A 16,372-nucleotide genomic window follows, 5' to 3' on the forward strand; every position below is an offset into this window, starting at 1 on the left:
TCAGAAGCGTCTCTCCGCGCCGCTTCGCTAAAGATAGGCGCCTGGTCTATTTTCGACAGATGCCGCGTTCAAGCCAAAAAAGTCAATTTAAAAATAAACACCCTGTGCAGACTCCCAATTATATTGCAAATGTCTTATAGCCTATAATTTGAAGCCCCAAAAGCAGGACCTCAGCTTTTTATTGCACGTGCTTATTTAACACAATTCTCTCACGTGAAGACCGTGTTTGTCAACCCTCGCGGCAAGTGCACAGCACCAGAGAGTAATCTTGATGGCACTTGCAAGTAAATGGATAAGTAGGCTACATAATCAAATTCACAAATATTACACCATTTAAACATTATTAAAAATACATAGGCTACTGAGTTACTAACAATCTTTGTCAAAGAATACACTTGTATGTTCACAGTTTGAACGTTCTTGTTTCCAGGTGAATTATCCATTTGTTGTTCCAGCCGCAACGTCGCAGAAAAAAAAAAAAAAACTGGGGGAGGGTGGGAAGGGGGTTAAGGTTTAAAGCGGTTTACCGAATTTCTTGGTTTTCAACCGCGGTAAGAAAAAATCCATACCGTCCGAGCCCTATCTATGAATTCTATATTATTCTGCGGACACCACTTAGACAGTCAGCCATTGAGTGAGGACAATCTACTAAGTATCTCATCACTCCTGCGAACAGGAATGGGGCCAGAGCAAATTACAGTGCCTGACATCGTACTTGCGAGTTCACACACCTCTTTAACGTTAATTTTAGTGATCTCCGACTGGCAAAGTTGAATTTACAATTAGCATTAGCCAGCACTTTTAAATTTGCTTTGATGTCAGGTGCTCTGGCTCCCAACAAACATGTGACTATGGTGGCTGGTGTCTCTATTTTCACATTCTGTGTAATAGAATCGCCAATAACTAGGGCACATTCAACAGGATTCACAGTGGGTGTTTCACTGAGTGGGGAGAATCTATTTGTTATGGTAGTCGGAACGGAAGAGCAGTGTTTTGTCCCGCGACTACAGCGTCTCACGGTCAGCCAGTTGCCCTGCTGCGCGGGCTCTGTAGCCGGAACCGAACAATGTACAGAGTTCACTAAGCTAGTCACATCCAAAGCAGTATCTAAAGCCCTTGCACTCTTACTATCCTCAATTAAATATACTATCCTCCGTCAGCCTGACTACTTCCCTGCATTTATCACATGAAAAGCCCTCTGTGCTGACAGAGAAGGCTAATACTATACATGTGATACGAAGTGCAAGTGACAATAAGAGAAGACATGACTCACGTGTTTGTTGACTCGTAAAAGGCGTCAGCAAAAAAATAAAGACGGCAGGCACGAATGGCACGAGCGTGCACGAGAAAAAATAAATAAAGACTGCAGGCACGGATGGCACGTTAACAGGCTAGCGAATTACTAGCGTATTGTGCTAGTGATAAGGATTTAGATTGAAGGTAGCGATATCAGATTAATGCGTGGTGATGAGTAAGTTATATTTAGCAATATAAACAACAAAGGAATGATAGTAAATAAAGATTCAAAACAGAAAGCTATACGGAGCATACAGATGCAAACCACTCAGCAGCAAGGCAGACAGACAGACAGGAGCAATCCATGATAAAGATTATTAAGGGTATGAAGGGTATGATAAGGCCCAAAGGTGTCTTGGGTGGTCAAACAACCCTTGGTATTTTCTTAGTGGGGCTCAAGCTGTGCCCTCTCCAAACCAATCTATCTTTTACAAACTGCCAAAAGTTGACATCTTAAAGGTGCTGTATGTAACTTTTTCACTCTACTAAAGCATAAAAATGCCATAATATGTTTGCATATATTGAGGAAACATGCTAAGTTCACATAATCATTTCTCTGAAAAAACACTTCTACAGCCAGTTATTTTACTTTGAAATGTGCGTTTCCAGGCATTGTCCATTGCGCTCGTTCCTGTTACGTGTGCTCAAACTGGCACCTCGTGTGAACGCTGTCGAGTCTGAGGAGCAGGTGGCAGGAGAAACGATGATCTCCGATATTTAGAATTGGAAAGCAGTACCTATTTCGACCACTAGTTGTCATTCTTACAGACTGCACCTTTAACCCTCTGAGGTCTGAGCTGTTTTCTGGGCCTGGAGGTGTTCTGACATGCTCTGACATTTGTGTTTTTTTCTGTTACTAGTGACATTTTCATGGCTAAAGTCTAATTACACTGTATTCAGCACAAACTCTGCTACAATAATATATCAGCAGCATGTATGTAAAAGTTTGTAGTTTTGAGATAATGACATTTATGCGTGGTTTGTGAAAATACAAAAAATTGTCACTGAAATAAGGCCATGAAACCCATACTGATTATTTCTTCACAAGACTTTTGAAAATTGTATGACGTAGCCCAGAATATTTGCTCCAAAACTATGTGAAAATCACCCTGACTGCTCATTCAGATAAGACAATATATTGATTTAAAATTTCTAAGACGTGTTTTGTGTGACAAAGCCATATTCGAAGAGGCGTGATCATCTCATTAATATGTAAGCTTTTAACACCTGAGAAAGACAAAGACACTCCCCTAACTGCCCTATTAGGAGCGATCAGGCCCTGTCATTCAGAGCAACCTTGCACAAAGAATGAGGAGATTTAAAAAAGAATGGCTTTTAGATTGTTTGGATTTATTTACAACACAACATAATCCAAAAATACACAACAAATGACAAAAGAGCACATTGAAAACAATGATCCAAAGACAGAGACCTTTGTGCCATTCCTAAAAACATTGTACATACCATTTCCAAGGTGTTTGATTTTCACTTTACCATGTTCATATACAGAGACTCATGTGAATGTTGAAGTCAGCAGGACTCAGTTGCATCTGGTCCCTGAAAGAAAAGAAAAAAGTGAACATACTGGTATCAAGAGAAACTAGGCCTGCACGATTTTGGGAATACATTTTAGATTTTTCTGGTTAAAATTGCTTTTTAAAATTCACAGAATACACACACACACACACACACACACACACACACACACACAATATTTCCAACAATATATAATATAAAGAACACCATATTTGTTGTGCCTTGTAGGCATAAGCTATGTGCAGTACTGCATAAAATAATTTTATTTTACAAAGCAGCCTATAAATCTTCCAAAAGATTTCAGTAACAATGCTAGAGAAAAATATATTGATTATCTTATGTTACTTCAAATGTTTCCATTCGTTATGATGATATGAAATGAGATAATAGTAAAAACATAAAGCCTAATGTTTGGTGCATTTTTCCTTTCAAACGCAATCGCGCTCCAAAATATTAAACATTATGGTTATACATATCTATGTTTGAGCAGATATCCACAAACAGTATTTAACAGTAAACACGGGTCTAAATAGTATAATATTCACCATATATCTAGCAACACCTTATATAAAAATGTGCAAAGAAAGAAGCTTTTAATAAATATTTTTTAACGTGCGTGAATAAATCCAAACACCCTGTGACAGATTTAAGTTTCACTTTCAATCCGTGACCGACAGAGGAGCGTCTTGGCGGCAAGGATTTAAATCTTTAACAATGTCTGGGATAAGAAAATCTAAAGTGTGGATGTACACCATCAGAAAGGATATTCTCCAAGGCTGGATTTAGCATCAGGAAAACCATGATCGCACTTCTGCCGGCCAACGTTAACATGTTTCACGCATAGACGTTAGAATGTATTTTATCCGCGCGCACAATTTGAAAAGACTCCAACGGACAGACAGAGTGAAAGACTTTCAGGATTTGTTCTCTCGGTCAGGTATAGGGTACAAGGGATTTCAAAACTTTTCAGCCGGTTCTAATTTTATTTTTGGATGCTGTGAACATTTTTAGCTAAAAAGACTGCCTCTCCAGTTTTGCATTTATTGTTGTTTCTGCAGTTAAAAAGACAAAGTTGAAAATTCTGGCTACTATCGTTATTTTAATAATTTCTTTATTTTTATTTTATTTATTAATCTGTCAGGGTTATCTAATCTAACTATTTGTGGCTTGTGTTTTGAATATATGTTCCCCTGCACTTTAGGCATTTTGCACACATTTGCTCCTCATCCTGTGACTTGATTCTGATTTATTTCGTTTTGTATTTTTATTTATTAGAAAGGTATATTCTGTTCTAATTTAATTTAGTAAATTAATTGTTTATTTTTTCGGTGCATCGATGTTGTGCTGTAGGCTGGCCTGCTCGCACAGGTAATTTAGCCGATTTAATTTGATTTGCATGTGAAATGCAAATCTGCAGTGTGGCCTTTCTGGAGTTATTTATGTTATTTCTTAGTTTTATTGATCAAAAATGTTTTTATACATTTTCTTCTATATCTTTGTGCGATTTTCTGTACATCGCGGCTTTGAAACGTTAAAGCCCCGCCCCCACCCCCACCCCCATAAACATGATTCGACTATTAGTCGACTATAGGCAAGACATGACGATTCTGATTCGACTATGAAAATCCATAGTCGGGGACAGCCCTACTTAAATGTGTATAAAGGTATATGGCTCATAAATGTGTGAGAAGGATTCGCTGAGTTTTGTTTCAGTTTATAGACGTGCTCAAGAAAAAAAAGTTCACCGTGACGGAGAGGCAGAACGCACACCCTGTTTATTTTCTTTATTTTACAAAAGCACAATGTTTTGATTTGATTGTAAGTGGACACATACAAAAGTAGAAATATCACAGATTCTTTTTTTATATTTCTTTTTTCTGTATAACCATAAATGACGGAGTAATTTAAGTTTATTGTACTACAATGTGAAGAAAATCCAGCAAAACGCGGGGGCGCGTTTTCCGACCTCAGAGGGTTAAGTTGAATCTTACAAGGGTTTGTTGTTTACAGCGGTCCAGTTTGTTAGTTAGCTTAGATGCTACCCACTTCATTTATGGTCCTAGATTGTTCCGTTTGAACAAATCATCTCTGTCCGATCTACTCTCAGATCCAACACAATTTTATTTTGACTAATCATTTAGCTTTAGTATAAAAGTTCTATATTTAATGCCCATTTTGCTCCTTTCAGAAGACATCGCTGGTTCATCATCTGATGGAGAAACTGCCTCTACATCCAAAGAGCGACAGACAGTGAAGAGTTTCTCCTGTGGAAAAACATTCAGCAAACAGGGTCATTTAGCAAAAAGTGAGAGAAAACGCAAAGAACTGAAAGACTTCACCTGCAGGAGATGCAACATCAGCTTTCCTACGGCAGAAGAGAAGAAACGTCATTCAAAAGAGCACAGCGAGAAGAAGGAGTTTCGCTGCGAACAGTGCGGGAAGGATTTTTTCACCACTCCTTATAATATGAGAGCTCATATAAAGACACACAGTGAAAAGACTTTGCACTGCAGCGAGTGCGACAAGTATTTCCGCACCAAACAACATCTTACAATGCATAAGAGAATCCACACTGGTGAAAAGCCGTACAACTGTCCTCACTGCGAGAAGAGCTTCAACCAGAGATCCGCTTTGAAGAGCCATCAACTCACACATAGCAATGAGAGTCCATACAAGTGTCCCGTCTGTGAGAAGAGCTTCAAATGCGGAACCAGTCTGAAGAAACATCTACTCACACACACCAGTGAAAGGCCGTATCAGTGCAGTGAATGTGAGAAAACCTTTACAAACTCCGGTTCTCTGAAGTTACACCAAAAAATACATTCTGATGACAGACCGTATCAGTGTTCACACTGTGAGAAACGTTTCTATCATTCGACTCACTGGAAATCCCATGAGAGGACTCACACCGGAGAGAAACCGTACCTGTGCTCCTACTGCGGGAAGAGCTTTGCTAGTCCATTTTCTTTCAAAGTTCACATCAGAGTTCACACTGGAGAGAAACCGTATCACTGTGGTGATTGTGGGAAGAGTTTTACTAATTCAAGTAGCTTACAAATACACAAGAAGACTCATACAGGAGAAAAACCTTTTAAATGCTCACTTTGTGACAAGAATTTTGTGACAAAAAGTGAACTGAAGGTCCATGTGCGATGGCATACAGGAGAGAAACCTTACCGCTGCTCCATCTGTGGCGAGAGATTCTCTTTTAAATGGGTTTTTAAGACTCACCAGAAGAAACACGCCGCTCCAGAATCATCATAGCTTCATCATGTCATTATTTTTAGGTTGTGTCAAAAACCCCCACCTTGCAGTGTTACAGGGACGTTATGGTTGTAAAATACCTAAAACTAGAATGTCCAAAGGAGACCAAACTTAAATCTCTGTTTTAGCACCTTATATTAGGCCATATGTGAAAAATCTGGGTGTTTTACTGGACAGCTGCTCCTATTATGCTATTTTAAAGTTTCCTAATGTTGTTTTGGAGTCTCCTACAACAGGTTTACCTGCATCAAAGGTCAAAAAATGGTTTCACTGTCTCATAATATACATTTGCACATCACCACATTTTCAATGACTCTCAAACGACTCGTCAGATGAATCAATCTCTCTAAATCCCTCCTTTCCGCAAGCTACTCTTCTCTGATTGGCCTGACAGCTTAGTCTGTTGTGATTGGTCTACCGTGTACAGCGCGGATGTCGAATGCAAAAATGCCCATTGCCATAACAACGTACAATACAATTTAATTTACAATAAAGCAGTGTAATGCAATTAAAAATGTAAGTTTATTGTGTTTCTCTCTTTTTGTCTCAGGGAGTGTGTAAGTTTGTGACTGGCCTGCTTCATTTCTTCTTGCCTGTGTTCTGCTGGAGGGGCTGCAGTAATAAACAGCAAAAACAATAATACTGTGAAATATTATTCCAATGCAAAAATCACTGTTTTCTATTTGAATATTCAAATGTATTTTCAGTCAAATCTCCATTTTATTGGCTTTTACTCCAGTCTTCAGTGTCACAGGAACCTTCAGAAATAGATGCTGATTTACTGTTCAAGAATTTGCTGCTTATCACAGTTGAAAATACTTGTGCTGCTTAAAGAAGTGTGGAATCTGACATACAGTGTTTTTTCAGGATTCACAGATCAACAGAAAGTGAAGAACAGCATTTATTTCAAACCGAGAGCGTTTGGAACATGTAACCTAATTTACAGCGCGCCTCTGATCTGCGCACGCTTTCTCCTGTCTATGGAAGCTTATGGGTAGCAATATTCAATTTGAAATGTAATATGCAAAATGACAATGCAATATGTAAAATGGCAATGCATTTCTGTATTTCAATTTTAATTTTCCCATCATTTGTGCAATGTTTGGTGCAAAATGAAAATGAAAATTCAATTATAAAATTTACATTTTCCATTTCATACACTAGTTTTAGTATGTACATTGAATACATATTTTTAACGCTTTATAAGTTGCAATATTAAAATTAAAATGTATTACAGAAATGTTTAGATATGTTTAACATGTTCAAGCAAAAACTGTGGCAAAATTGTAATTTAAATGTTATTTTTTCTTAATTGCATTTACACTCTCAGTCAAGACACTTGCGATTGCATTTCCATTAAGTGTCCCGCAATGAATGTAGCAAAATTCAATGTGCAATTTGAAAATGCATTCTGAGCTATTTTTTACAGTCTATGATTCTGAGCCGATCACGTGCCCGTCCCGCCCTGTCAATCACTGCGTGAAGGCGGGGCAACAGGTAAACATACGCTATGGTGCGTATTTTGAGGTGTTGGAAGGAAACACGGCGGTGGCAGAGCTGATACGAGCGTTAAATTCACTAGCAGATGAAGTGGAGCGTGGACAGAGAAATGGCAGTGTTTCCGAAGATTATTACGCGTCTGCAGGTGATAGAACCAGTACGATGTTGGACCGTCTGGGTCTGGGAGAATGTTCTGCCTTATCAAGCGTCGACACCCATGTCAACTTTCTGCTGCACTGCTGTTGTCTGATGCTGGACTGTGTTGATGTTTTTGTTTTGTATAAAATATTATCATTGTCTGATACATGCTTATCTTTATTATTAGCCTACTATTAACTGTAATACCCAATAATGTTTCCTTACAAATGCATAGGCCTATTGTGAGCGCAGCAAGTATGACTCACTAGCTTAGGACTTCAAAGTTCTTTTGTACTCAACACGAAACGTCAAATAAAAGTCTTGAATCCAGAGTTCTTCGTTTGACGGTTTAATTATGAATCTCAAAAACATAAAAAATTAAAACTTAGGATATTTACTTTTCTTACAAATTAAATGTACAATTACGTGTAGGTCAAAAGACTGTGTTGCTCCAAAGTCCAGTGGCTTCTGACTGTTTCGCGGGTACTATTTCTTTCATACTAAATCTAACAGCCAATCAAATTACATTATACTAAATCACTGGTTAACTGTTTACATTCCAATTTCTACGTTTTATTTGCAACACAGGTTTTCTCAGGTTTTACAAAATAAACTAAAATATTTTTACTTCCATAGAAATGGCTTCAACATATCCCGGTCCCTAATTGACTAGGCCTTAACATATCAATTATCAACTTAAACTTAAACTGAAGTCATTTAAACTCTTACATTCAACACTTTCTTTAATTCCTTTTAGCAAGAATCTTCTTTTCTTCATAGGCAAGTATTTAAGGTAAACGTTAACTGGAAAGTATTAACATACTTGACAACTAAATACTTTTCATAGACTATTCAAATGGTAATTTGTACTCTATTCAAGTCTTTCTCTTCTATCTTCAGTCTTCTCCCTGCAACAGACAAAGTTTAGTTATTGGTCTTTGAATGATACTGATCTTCGTCCGAACCTCAGCACTTCTGACAACGCCTTTGGAGTCAGGTATCACTCTTATGACTCTGCCTAACATCCAGGAGTTTCTTGGCAGAAACGAATCTGCGACGAGAACGACATCTCCAACCTTGAAACTTCTACTTAAGCCGAGCCATTTTTGCCGTTCTTGCAGAAGCGGCAAGTATTCGTGAGTCCACCTTCGCCAGAACAGATCCACCATATATTGTATTTGTCTCCAGCGTCGGCGGGCGTAGACATCATCCTTAGTAAACACACCAGGTGGAAAACTAGGCTGTGTTTTCAACGCAAGCAGATGATTGGGCGTCAGCGGCTCAAGGTCGTTTGGGTGATCTGTGTTCGTGGTTAAGGGTCTCCCATTGATGATGCTCTCAACTTCACATAGGAGAGTGTGTAGTCCTTCATCTTCTAAGAGCTGTTGCTTCACAACAGAGCTCAGCACTTTTCTCACGGTGCGAATTTGTCGCTCCCAGATACCGCCGTGGTGAGACGCAGCAGGCGGGTTGAAAATCCATTGCACACCCTTTTTCATCATTACTTCATTGATACGAGACTGATCCAGCTCTGCCAATGCCTCACGCAGCTCTCGTTCAGCGCCGACAAAGTTCGTGCCATTGTCAGAACGAATAATTGACACTTGACCTCTTCTGGCTTGAAAACGCCGTATGGCATTAATACATGAATCGGTGTCAAGAGAATGGGCTACTTCTATATGCACTGCCCTGACAGTTAAACATGTAAAGAGCACTCCATAACGCTTAACCTTTGCACGTCCTCTTCTGACCTCGAAAGGTCCAAAATAATCCACACCCGTGTTGGTGAAGGGTGGTTTGTCAGGGAGCAGACGGTCTTGTGGCAGATCCGCCATTTTCTGCTCTCCTACCTTTGCATGCAGTCTTCTGCAGAGGTTGCACTCTGAAATCACTTTTCTTGCTGCTGCATTGGCTCTTGGTATCCAATACCGTTGTCGCAATATGGCTAAGACATGGTTCCTACCTCCATGTCCACACTCTTGATGGATGTGGTGGAGAATGAGGTGAGCTATTCTGTGCTGTTTATGCAGAATGGCAGGATGCTTGGCCTCCTCAGGCATCGCCGATCTGTTCAAACGTCCTCCTACTCTCAACACATCATCTTGCAAATATGGATCCAGTTTGAAGATAGAACTGTTCTTTTTCACACGGGAACTTGCCAACTGCAAGGCTTGTATCTCCTCTGTGTAAGCTTGTTTCTGACTGTATTTAACCAGTTCAATTTCAGCTCTGGATAGATCTTCCACGGTGAGTTTTCTTTTTTCCAGGTTCTTCTTGCACATCACCATTTGCTGTTCAACTATAGATCTACATTTCTCTGGATCATTCTCATTTTGCTGTATGTTCTGCTCAAACTCTTTTCTTTTCTCGCTCAAGTGTCGTAACATCCTTCTCAAGAGCAAAATCCAGGCTGCCGCCTTTTTCAGCTTATGCCAACTGGAGTAATACTCAACGAGCTGGTTCAGTGGATCTGTGCACTCGTTTGAGTTTGTGCATGACACTGCAGCGGACGTCTTCACCTCAACATCATCTTCAGTCAGGTAAGGACACTGTTCAGGTTGTTCCGGCCATTCAACACCCTTTCGCAGGAAACTAGGCCCCTGAAACCAGCTCTTACGTTCTATGAAGCTCTGGATCTTCAAACCTCTTGAAGCCTGATCTGCTGGATTTTGTGAGGTATTGACATACTTCCACTGAGAAGATGTAGTCGCTTCTCTAATGAAAGAGACACGGTTTGCCACAAACGTCTTGAAACGAAGGGCATCGTTTTCGATGTACTTCAGTACTGTTGTACTATCCGTCCAGAAGACTGACTCCATCAGGGGAAGTTCAAGTTCTTCTTTCAACATCTGATCGATCTTGACTGCAACAGTCGCTGCTGTCAACTCCATTCTCGGGATCGTAATCTGTTTGAGTGGAGTGACTCTGGACTTTCCCATCAAGAATGATACATGTTTCTCACCCCGGTCATTTGTCAACAAGAGATACGACACAACGCCATACCCATCTTGACTAGCGTCTGAGAAATTGTGGATTTGAGCAGTGTTTGTGGGCCCAAATGCAGAGGGTTTGAAACATCTGTTCAGACTGAGTTCTGAAAGCTTGTCTAAGTCTGTCAGCCACTTCATCCATGTCCGGCATGATTTTTCGTTGATCTCTTCATCCCAACCTTTCTTCTCTTGGCAGAGATCTCTTAAAATTAGCTTGATAGGTAGTAGGAGTGGTGCCAAAAAACCCATTGGGTCATACACTGAACTGACTACAGATAAAATGCCCCGTCTGGTGCATGGCTTGTCCGGCAGATATATTTTGAACCTGAAGCTGTCAGAACTTGTGCACCACTGTACGCCTAATGCCCGTTCCACTGGCAACTCATCATACTCCAAATCGAGATCTTTGACTTCAGCCGCTCGTTCGTGGTCAGGAATAGATCCCAACAGGGCTCTGCTGTTGCTGACCCACTTAGTCAAATGGAAACCACCACTGGCACACAACGTCATCAGCTCTCTCGCAAGAGCAACGGCTTTGTCTTCTGTGGCTACTGACTTCAAACAGTCATCCACATAGAAGTTCTTGAGGACTGTCTGGGTGGCTTCAGGGGTACTCTTTGATGCTGCATCTTCTGCTGTTCTTCTTAATGCATATGACGCACAACTAGGGGATGATGTAGCACCGAACAGATGCACACACATTCTGTACTCTTCTGCTTCCACATTCAGATTACCATCTGGCCACCAGAGAAAGCGTAGCATATCTGTGTCCGTGTCTGGAATCCACACCTGGTAAAACATGGACTCGATATCTGCCATCATGGCGACATGCTCCTGTCTGAATCTCAGCAACACTCCGATGAGGGTGTTAGTTAGGTCAGGCCCTTGCAACAACTGGTCATTTAGCGATACACCTTGGTAAGTTGCTGCACAGTCAAAGACGACTCTGAGTTTCTTCTTTTTTGGATGGTACACCCCATGGTGTGGAATGAACCATACTCTTCCATCACTGCGAATCAACTGTTCTTCTGGAATCCTTACTGCATAGCCTTTTTCCAGTATGTTGTCCATAAAAGCCTTGTACTCTTGAAAGAAATCTGCATTCCTATTGAACTTCCTTTTCAAAGAGTTAAGCCTCTGTTCAGCAATACCACGGTTGCACGGCATCTTCACCTTGTCATCCTTCAAAGGCAACTTGATGCGGAAGTGACCATTCACGAGCTGGGCTGATGTTGTCACTGTATGCATGAACTTCTTATCATGTTGCGACTGTTCTCGTCTGTCGTCACATCTTCTTTCTGGAAAATCTGCATTGTAGTGCTTTATCAGCATGTCATCAACGCTAATCAAAGAAATACGGTTGACAAGGAAACTTTGTCTTTTGCCATCATCTGATTCCTTCTCTTGGCATCTGCTGATTGGCCCATTGACAACCCAGCCTAGAGCTGTCTTCACAGCATATGGTCCGTCGTTCTGGCTATTAATGATCTCCCATGGCTCCATGGCTTTGTACGCGTTGACACCGATGAGCAGACCAACTTCTGCTTCAAGTTTTGGGAGATGGACTCGACTCAGGTAAGACCACTTCTCCAAATCTTTCTTCTGTGGGATGTTGGCCTTTTTTGCAGGTATATCTGGCTGAGTATACACATTGGGAAGCTGAATGTAATCTTGCTCCTCTAAGCCACACACCTCCAAATCAGTAAGTTCATAGCTATTCACTTTCTGTTCTTGCGTTATAGTACGAAGCAGGAACTCTGTCTTTCTACCTCGCATATTCAACTTCTTTGCCAATTCTTCAGTGCAGAAAGTCGCTGTACTTCCTTGATCCAGGAAAGCATAGGTCTTGATTATCTTTGTGTCTTTCTTGTGTTTTATCTGCACAGGTACGATGGGAAGAATACACTCACTACTCCCGGCCCCAGTATGGTCACCTCTTCTGCACCCTGCAGACACGAGAGCACTTGTGACTTCACTTGTACTTTGTGAGCTGTCATCTGCACTGTTGTTCTTTGATGAAGCATCTTCTTTAACAATGTGCAAGATAGCTGGGTGCTTGAATGAACAATCTGGACAAGAGGCCCTTTTTTTACAGTCCTTGGACAAATGACCTGCCGTCAGACACCCAAAACAAAGACCGTTCGTTTTCAAGAACTGAATTCTTTCTTTCAATGGCTGTTCTCGAATCTTGTTGCACACATTTAGTGCATGGTTCTTCTGGCAGTAAAGACAGGGACTTTGAAAGACACTTGCTGACTTGACTGCAAAAGGTTTCTTTTCAGGTTGGCTTTTACTGACATTATTTTCAGTAGCAGACACATTCACAGCAAAGCTGCTTCTTTTAGACTCACTTTTTCTAATGCTTGGTTGCTTTTTTGAGTTGTTCTGATTACTTGAAGTGGAGTCCAGGATGTCTCCAAACAGCGGGTCATTGGCAACCTTTGCTTGACGGTGCACATATTCCACTAAATCAGGAAATCTGGCTCTTTTTCTTGTTCTTTCTTGAATGTCATAAGCGTAACTTCTCCATCTTTCTTTCAGTTTGAATGGAAGTTTGGATAAAATGGACTTCATGTTGGTAGGATTGTTCATTTCGTCCATATAGTCCACATCATTCACTGTGTTACAACATCCTACTAAGAACAAAGCAAAAGCATTCAATCCTTTTCTATCTTCTGGCCTTATCTGAGGCCATTCCATAGCCTTCTTGATATAAGCTGTAGCGATGGCCATTTCATCTCCGTAGTGACGATCAAGCAGTTCTCTGGCTTCTTTATAAGCTCTGTCAGGTCTCATGTGCTCACAGCTCCGAACGAGGTCAAGTGGCTCTCCACTCGTGAACTGGTCAAGATAGTACAGCCGGTCTTGATGACTGTCTGTTTTACTGTCAATAGCATGCTCGAATGCCCTTATGAAAGATCTGTAAGTCATAGGATCTCCTGTAAATGTGGGTATGTCTCTTTGAGGCAGTTGAGACAAACTCTGTTGTTTAATGAGCATCTTGGTGACTTCATTTTGACACTGTAGCACTTCGTGCAGGCTATCTGTAGAAGAATCAGTGTGATCATGAGGATTAAGATGTGGCGTGCTGCTGACAACATCAAACCTTGACAACGACTTTCTTCTCTCTGAAGCACCAACTTGAGCTGGCTTTGGATTGAATGTAAGGAATGTCTTATCAGCTGATACACTGTTCTTTTCTTGTCTACGCATGGGTTCAAATCTGGGTCCTAAAGGTGGCTCTAATAAATCATATTTAGATTCCTGAGCATCTTCAAAATCTTCGTACACCTTTAGTTTGGCATCTGAAGCAGCAAGCTCAGTTTCAAGCTCTAATTCCTCTTTTCTAATTCTCAAGCGAATTTCTTCCTGCTCTATTGCTTCTCTCTTTTTTATTGCTGCAGCTCTTGCCAACAGTGCTTCACGTTCAGCTTTAATTCTCAGCATTGCAGAATTAGTACTGGAAGTGTGGCTTACCACGGAGTTAGCTCTAGACACACTATCATGTGGCTTAATAGCATCTTCTTCATCTTTTAAGACATCTGCAATCCATTTGTTTGTGTTTTCTATTAACTGCTGAAATTCCGAATATCTGTTCTTGAAAGCATCTTGATCCGCTTTCTTATCATCTTCATCTATTAACTCACACAATTCTTCATTAATCCGTTCATACTCTCTTACGCATCTTTCAAACCTTAGCAATGTTTCATCTTTAATGAGATTAACATTGTGTTCATTTTCCTTCAATTTCCTTCATTCTTCTGTTTGGTTATTTGTGCCAACTTTCCCTTGCGTTCTCCTTTCAGCCTTTGTAGTTTCTCCTCTACAGCCTTTAATGTGGGCTTTGGCGCCCTCTTTTGATCAACACATGCAGCTGCGCTTTCATCTGCCATGTCATGTCACTTTAAAATCTTCACACAGAAAACTGTCACAATTCCTATTGTACAGCTTCTAATCTTCTTATAAACACTCGTTTAAAAGAGTCACTGATGTGCAAGATTTCTTTATGTAAAGCTCTATGACTTTCAGAACGAAATATCCAGAGAGCACTTACTGTCACTTTTAGACGATGAAGAAAATATCAGACCTGTTCCAGGGAAAGTTTCATTCAGCCGACTCACAATGCAGGTAGGCTACCTCTGACTTTCTTTCTGTCTTTTTTGAGCTGCAATGTAGTTTTCGTCCGTATTGGTCTGTTATCTTTATCATCCGCTAGCGAGTTTCCCTCAGATAAGCCAGAGAATGTCGGCCCAGTCGATTAGGTCGCCGTCATCACGCGCGAGCGCATCTTTTTTTTTTTTGCGATCTTCTCACGCGGCTCGTCTTTCGGATTCGTCGAGCAATCTTCTTTCACTCGATATTTTAACTATGTCGAGCAGTCTTTTGACTTGGTTGTGAGCGCAGCAAGCTGACTCACTAGCTTAGGACTTCAAAGTTCTTTTGTACTCAACACGAAACGTCAAATAAAAGTCTTGAATCCAGAGTTCTTCGTTTGACGGTTTAATTATGAATCTCAAAAACATAAAAAATTAAAACTTAGGATATTTACTTTTCTTACAAATTAAATGTACAATTACGTGTAGGTCAAAAGACTGTGTTGCTCCAAAGTCCAGTGGCTTCTGACTGTTTCGCGGGTACTATTTCTTTCATACTAAATCTAACAGCCAATCAAATTACATTATACTAAATCACTGGTTAACTGTTTACATTCCAATTTCTACGTTTTATTTGCAACACAGGTTTTCTCAGGTTTTACAAAATAAACTAAAATATTTTTACTTCCATAGAAATGGCTTCAACACCTATTACTCTGAGATCACAAAGCTCCGTACGTTGGTATTCGGTATTAATAACTTAGCTACCGAAAAATGTGACCGCTCTTTATTTATTTATAACTGACTGTAATGTTCAATAAAGTGACGAATGTGATGTGTGACCATCTCTGTTTATTCAGCTGTATAATCATAAAATATGAGGCAGACATGTCCCTTTCCATTCTATAAAGCATATTGATAAGGTATTAATACATATGTAGGCTACATGGTCACGGAATCTGACGGGTCAAATTCATCGACCTAGCCTTTTTTGGGTGAATGTGGAGCAGGTCGATTCAGTGTCTAATATTTTAAACAACGAAGCAGCACACGAAACTTTAACCGGCACAAACAAACGAGACTATTTTGGGTGAATGTGGAGCAGGTAGGGGGGCTGAGTGACCTCAGAATGACCAATAAATATTATTTTAATATTTAAGAAACCGAAGCAGCACAAAATAAACGTTTATCGCGCGCAAACAAACATATAAGTCTACTCTATTTTGGGTGAATGTGGACTAGTTTGCCGACGTTTTGCATTGGGTTGGGGGCGGGGCAAACTTCACGCAGTGATTGACAGGGCGGGACGGGACGGGCACGTGATCGGCTCAGAATGCATTTTCAAATTGCACATTGAATTTTGCTACATTCATTGCGGGACACTTAATGGAAATTAACTTAAGTGTCTTAACTGTGAGTGTAAATGCAATTAAGAAAAAATAACATTTAAATTACAATTTTGCCACAGTTTGTGCTTGAACATGTTAAACATATCTAATCATTTCTGTAATACATTTTAATTTTAATTTTGCAACTTATAAAGCGTTAAAATAT

At 40.2% G+C, this 16,372-nt stretch overlaps 2 protein-coding genes across 2 annotated transcripts in view; one reads left to right on the plus strand and one right to left on the minus strand.

The window, feature by feature from the left end:
• LOC309495424 (uncharacterized protein) overlaps positions 1 to 7,937 on the plus strand; it is a 53,614-nt gene extending 45,677 nt beyond the window's left edge. The window contains exons 6-7 of the mRNA XM_082165204.1: positions 6,706 to 7,324; positions 7,682 to 7,937. The gene's annotated coding sequence lies outside the window, so the exon portion shown is untranslated. The remainder of the gene's footprint in view (positions 1 to 6,705; positions 7,325 to 7,681) is intronic.
• The window catches only part of LOC309495384 (NACHT, LRR and PYD domains-containing protein 3-like), a 211,012-nt gene that overhangs the window by 65,489 nt on the left and 129,151 nt on the right, over positions 1 to 16,372 (minus strand). The gene's annotated exons all lie outside the window — the stretch shown is intronic.

Source organism: Leuciscus leuciscus, assembly GCF_965113295.1.
Source record: "Leuciscus leuciscus genome assembly, chromosome: 3".
In the NCBI taxonomy this organism is placed as follows: Eukaryota; Metazoa; Chordata; class Actinopteri; order Cypriniformes; family Leuciscidae; genus Leuciscus; species Leuciscus leuciscus.